This window comes from Callospermophilus lateralis, chromosome 12 (assembly GCF_048772815.1).
Source record: "Callospermophilus lateralis isolate mCalLat2 chromosome 12, mCalLat2.hap1, whole genome shotgun sequence".
Taxonomy (NCBI): Eukaryota; Metazoa; Chordata; class Mammalia; order Rodentia; family Sciuridae; genus Callospermophilus; species Callospermophilus lateralis.
The window spans coordinates 106,457,075-106,463,132 of NC_135316.1; positions in this window are offsets into that span (position 1 = coordinate 106,457,075).

Consider the following 6,058-nt stretch of genomic DNA (forward strand, 5'->3'; position numbering starts at 1 on the left):
TGATGTACAAGTCAACGCCAGTATCTCTTATTCAGAGTCTAAAACAGCAAAATGGATAAGTGAAAGGAATTCTACATTACATTGATGATCGGTTAACTGCTAGCCCAAAGAACGGCTTTGCAGAGCTCCACATCAATGACTTCCACGGATCCACAGCGCCCACTAGCGCCCAGTTTTACTTCTCTGCATCTTTGGAGCACACGTCGACCTACCCGGAACCAGTAGCTAATCAAGTCAGAAAGCCCAAAATAGGATCTTTTAAAATGCCTAGCAGCATGGAGAACAATCCAAAAATAAGGCACAGATCAAATGTACAGTTCATAGTTTAACAAAAATTAAATAAAATATGCTGTATAACCAATTTTTTGTTTTTAAATGCTGTCCTTGCCAGAATTTTTTCCAAGGAAGAAACCAGACATATTCCCAAAATTTCCACTAAGCTATATTAAGAGAAGATATTATGTTAAGACACCTTATTTAGTTGCTTATTAGTTTTTAAATACACTCCATATAACAATCTGGGGATTTTCAGAGTGCCATGGTTTTTGAAACATTAACATAAGTTAATGCATACTTCACCTGGAGTGTGTTAAATTTCTGAAGACTAATTTGTTAGGATAAAACACGCCAAGGTGTGCAAACAAATCTTTGAAGAGAAAACGTTTCGTTTTAAATAAGACTTCAATTTAAGAAAATACATTTTTTTTTAAAGTCTCAACAGGGGCTGAGGTTGTGGCCAAGCGATACAGAGCGCTTGCCTCGCATGTGTGAGGCACTGGGTTCGATCCTCAGCACCACATAAAAATAAACAAGCAAAATAAAGGAATTAAAAAAAAAAAAACTCTCAACAATAGTACAATTTGAACTTACTGGCCCATTACCAGGAAAGACTAAAAAGACAGGAAAAGGCAGGCACAATTACTCAAACTTCATGAAGATAGTAAAAATGAACTCATGTTTAATATGCTTTAAGGAATTCATTTAAATCTATGTAACTAGCTGAATTAATTTTTGAAAGAACTGAGTACCTTTCACATTTAGCAAACTTACACTGTGAAATTTAAGCTGTGACCTCCTAACTCTTCATATCCTTTCTCCAAGTAAGCTAGGAAATAAAGGAAATTTGTATTGTCTAAAAATAACTAAGTTTCCAAAAATACCATCTGGAGTAAATCAGCTATTCTCACATCCAAACCATTTTACTGGGGGAAAATGTAAAATGTAATTATTGATTCTTTAAAAAAAAAAAAAAAATCAGTGCATGGTACACAACCCCAAAGATTGGTATTGTGGAACTTTAAAAAACTTACTTTCAAATTTCAGTAAATATAGATTTTAGAGAATAAATGTAAAGCATCAACAACTACAAACAACTCTGTGATGTAAAAAGTCCACTTTGATTAGATACTAACTTTGTTAACTAAAAACATAACCACAAACCACTTCCATCATACATACATCATCCCAGGCAAAATGTCATCTTGCCATGTACAAAATACCAAAGAGAAATTCTAAAGGATGCCAAATCAAGAACCCACATCAGTTTAATCTCTTTGCATTTTGACTTCATTTTACAATTACATTCTTGGTTGTTTTTGAAAATCTGCAATTTTGCCAGGATGTACTTAAACCCTTGTTAAAAGATGAGACCTTATTTCCACAGATGAAGTCACTTCTGTTTCCTGGAGTTATGAAGTTTCAAAAGTCAAACTAATAAAGGCTTGGGGACTTCAAAGATATGGTCAATTTTTAAGTTAATGTAAATCAATATGTATTACAAAGCAGCAAATACAAACATTGGTAGTTTCAGTTAAAGAAAATGTAATTTACTAATTAATCATATTCTCACCTTTGGAATTTAACCTTTAAATAACATAATTGTTTCTTACATATTCCTTGTACTTCCAAATACATATAACTTCTATAAAAACAAAACCTTATCTAAACAATATTGCAGAAAAATCACTGAGATATTAAGTGTGGTGGTCTAAGCCATAAATTTTTTATTTACATAGACCTCTCCTGAAATTGCATCCTGTTTCCTGGCATTGTATGTTGTTTCATACAAGTCACTTAACTTTTCAGAACTATGGTAAATCACATTTTGCTCAGTTCTACTCTCAAAAAAATGAAATCCTTTCTTAAAAATCAACTTTGGCCAGCCCGGTGGCACACACCAGTTAATCCCAGTGGCTCGGGAAGCTGAGACAGTTTACAGCCAGCCTCAGCAAAAGTGAAGTGCTAAGGAATTCAGTAAGACCCTGTCTCTAAATAAAATACAAAACAGGTGGGGATGTAGCTCAGTGGTCAAATGCTGGAGTTCAATCCCTGGTATCAAGGGGGGGGGGGGATCGAAACTCAACTTTGCCACACAAACCTATCCCATTTATCTGCTTCTGAAATTCAGATTACTAAAGCATCTTAAAATTATAGCCTGCTTCTTTACAGCTGGCAGGAAACCCTACATTAGTCTTCATCGGAATTATTCCCTCAGGCAAGTTTAGTGACATGTCTCTTAGCTTCTCTGTTAGTGGTCATCTTGTCTGCAGCACAACCTATCTTTTCTTTTACAGCATTTCTATTTAGAAAATAGATACTTGAAAGAATACAGAAATGGCTCCAAATACCTTGGGCACCTAGCATAAAACCTCATTTCCTTATTTGCAAATGAGAGGTTTGGAGAACCAGCCAAGCTGCACTCACCACTCCAGACTGCATTAGGTAGTAGTGGAGACAAGGAGCACTTCACATAACAGCTCGCTCTGCAGGGTTTCCAGTGTATTGGTTACTTTGGTATCTTATTCTTCATGGACTGACACAGACATTCTACATGAAAATTCCAAGTTAAATGCTACTATTGTAAATACATAAGGGAAATTACTGAGGACAGTGATGAGGTAATAATGGACCTTCTATTTTAGGCCCAAACCCCCTTCTCAACCCTTGTCCTCCTTTGTAGGGGGTTTGACAACCTTTAGAACTAACTCAAGTTACATATTCCTTATTATACATATTTAAAGCCTAGAAAATGAGGGAAAGAAACATTCAAATGTATAGTTATTAAGCTCATTTTATTTAAACCCTAATAACTCAAGTTCAGTATCAAGTTTTAATAATCTTAGAAAATATATTACCACTATAACACATACATGCATAACTTTGGATGCTTTATAGTGAAATTGTTGGAACACTGCAGATATTACTTTCTACTGACTCAGAGAAGTGCTCCCACATCCTCTGATCAACCACTGGTTAAGGAAGCAACTGTCTTTTCAAGTATGACTTCCAACGAAGTGTCAAAATTATAAATTCAATAAGATATGAAACAACATATCACTGACTTGGGGGACACTCTACTAGATGTAAAAACAAGCATTCAGATTTCCATTACTTTCTAGGATCAGAGTAAAGTTCCAAAGAAATACTCTGTAGTGTAGGAGGATGGTTCACACACACCCAAGAGTTCTCTGCACTTCCCCTTCCCTTATTGTTCTTCAAATCATTTACTCTAATAACTGTAAATCTAGAATATATAAGGCAATGAAATCTGATTACCACAAGTAATGGTAAATCAGTTACAAAATGTATAGTGCAGTCTGTAAGAAATGCAAATCTACATTACTACACCGCTGGATTCTCCCTCTTCATGGACAATTGAATTCAAAATGAGCACTTAAAAAAATAGCAAAGGATTCAAGACCATTGTTAAAAGGCAGTTTAATCAATGGTTGATGGAAGATAAAGACCTACTGCCTGGGCCATAACTATTTCTAATCTGAGGTCCTTCTTTTACCTTCCATACTCCTAGGTCCTTTCATTAACCAGTAACAGATCTAGTGTCTATAGAGTTGACAAGACTCTCCTACAGGGGATGGGTTATTTCCCAAAATTGGATGGTCTGTCTTCAGCATTTCTCATAGCCAGAAATGCAAAACACATAGATGGCAATGGGTATAATGGAGTGAAAAATAGAGACACCTGAAACACAAGTTCTAAGAGTTGATAGTTTGAGAAAATGTAGTTAAGTGACAAACTGAGAATCCTTAATATGAGGTATTAGAAATGATAAGCAAAATTAACTCAGGATTCTGTTTATTTTATTTCAGAATATTATAAAGAAATATAAAGTCATTCAAAATTCCTAAAGCAAGGCTTTATCTAGGAATTGTGGCAATAAAAAATAATTAAGAAAAAAATCAAGCAAGCTATGGACATACTAATCCAATTAAATAAATAAGGAGAGGCCAGAATCAGTTTAATATGCTAACTCTTACAGAGAACCTGAGGTCATAAGTCAAACTACAAGCCCCTTACCCTACTAAAGCATTAAAGAGTACTCACACCAAGCTAATTTAAAGGTTTAGTTTATACAATTGATAATTCTGCAAACTCCACAATATAAATGGCAATAACTACATGTTTTAAATACTGTAATAAAAAATAAACAGTCATTGGTTATTCTGTAATGCAATAAGAATTAATAACCTAAGAAAACAAATTGTGAATAAAGGCATATTTAATAAATTAGGGAACATCTGAACTAATGGATTAGGGGGAAAATTTAACTTTTATAGTATGTACACAAAGGCAAGGGAAACAAATGAAGAAAACAAATTACTACATTATTGCAGCACAGAAAAGATTGGGTGTATATTATTAACAATTACAATCTCTTTCCTGTAGCCCGGCAAAGAACAAAAGTCAAGTTACCAAGCACAGGGACAATTTCATCTCTCATGTGAGTCTCCAACAGCAAGTAGATACGGTAATTTCATTAAGTGACTTACTGTTATTTCACACAATATGTGGCAGTAAGAAACTTAAAAAAGGATTAAAAGGCACGCATACGCTGATTTCAAATATTTTAAGTTCAGGCTACTCTCTTCAGATACAATGTTTAAAACACTAGTATAGCAAAAACAATTTTTAAATAAACATTTCCAAAAACTTGAATACACAACTTAGGAACAGTGAATCTGCATCAAAAAAAGTTACAATAAAAAAAAGTGTAAGAATCATGAAATAATCACAGCTAATTTATATTAGAGATAAGAAAAACTTGTAGGTAACCTATTTGTTAGGGAAATAAAGTGAATGTTTGATTTTAGAATAACAGGTATCATGTTTATTAAAGTTCTCACTACAGTTCATGCCTACTTAAAATTCTATCTTTAGAGATATTTAAGCTGATTTTATTATTCCTTACCACAATTAGACTCATTGAAGAGCTTAAAATGAAAGCAATAGCATTTTTCTTAGCATGCACACACTACAAAATAATCTACCATTTAGTCATCTCATTAACTTGTTTTCAAAATTTAAAGAATGATCAAACTGTCTTGAAAATACTGGGGAACATTTTCTCTAGTGTGACATGTTTATGCATCGCAAGTAGCATTTTTATATCCATATCCTTTTCTTGAATAAACATTTTAACACCAGTAGACTTAAACATATATAAGGATGAGGCAGATTCTAGTGTATAAGATGGAAGTCATCCATAAGATTCCACGTGCAAAACACAAAGCGGAAAGTCAAAAGGGAAAAACAAAAAATCAAAACAACAATCAAAAAACCCATCAAACACAAACCTTATTATAAAATTTAAAGGTGTTCGTCCAAAAAATAAACATGCAAGGATGATTTGACTACTTTAGCCTTTTTGAATGTTCAAAGCTAAGTCCTTTCTGATGGCCCCCTTTTGAAAATGATCTAATATTCCATAAATTTTTAGATGCATTTTTCTTGTCTTTATTAAGTACAATTTGTGGTGACAATACTTGTTTCCTAAAACAGAGGCACAGGTTTAAGGAGTTAAATCTCCTTCTAGGTGTTGTTAAGTCTTCTTAAAGTAATATTTGATGTCATAAGTGCTCTATCAGCATAAAGTAGGTATTTGTAAAAATAGCCATTAAACTATTTCACAAGTATATTTAATGGACATATAAACCCTATGCTAAAAATATAAATGAGGAAGTATAGCATAGTTCTAAGACTTATATTGTTGACCATCAAAAAGTAAACCACCCTCTTTTTAAGACTTAACAAAACTTTAAAA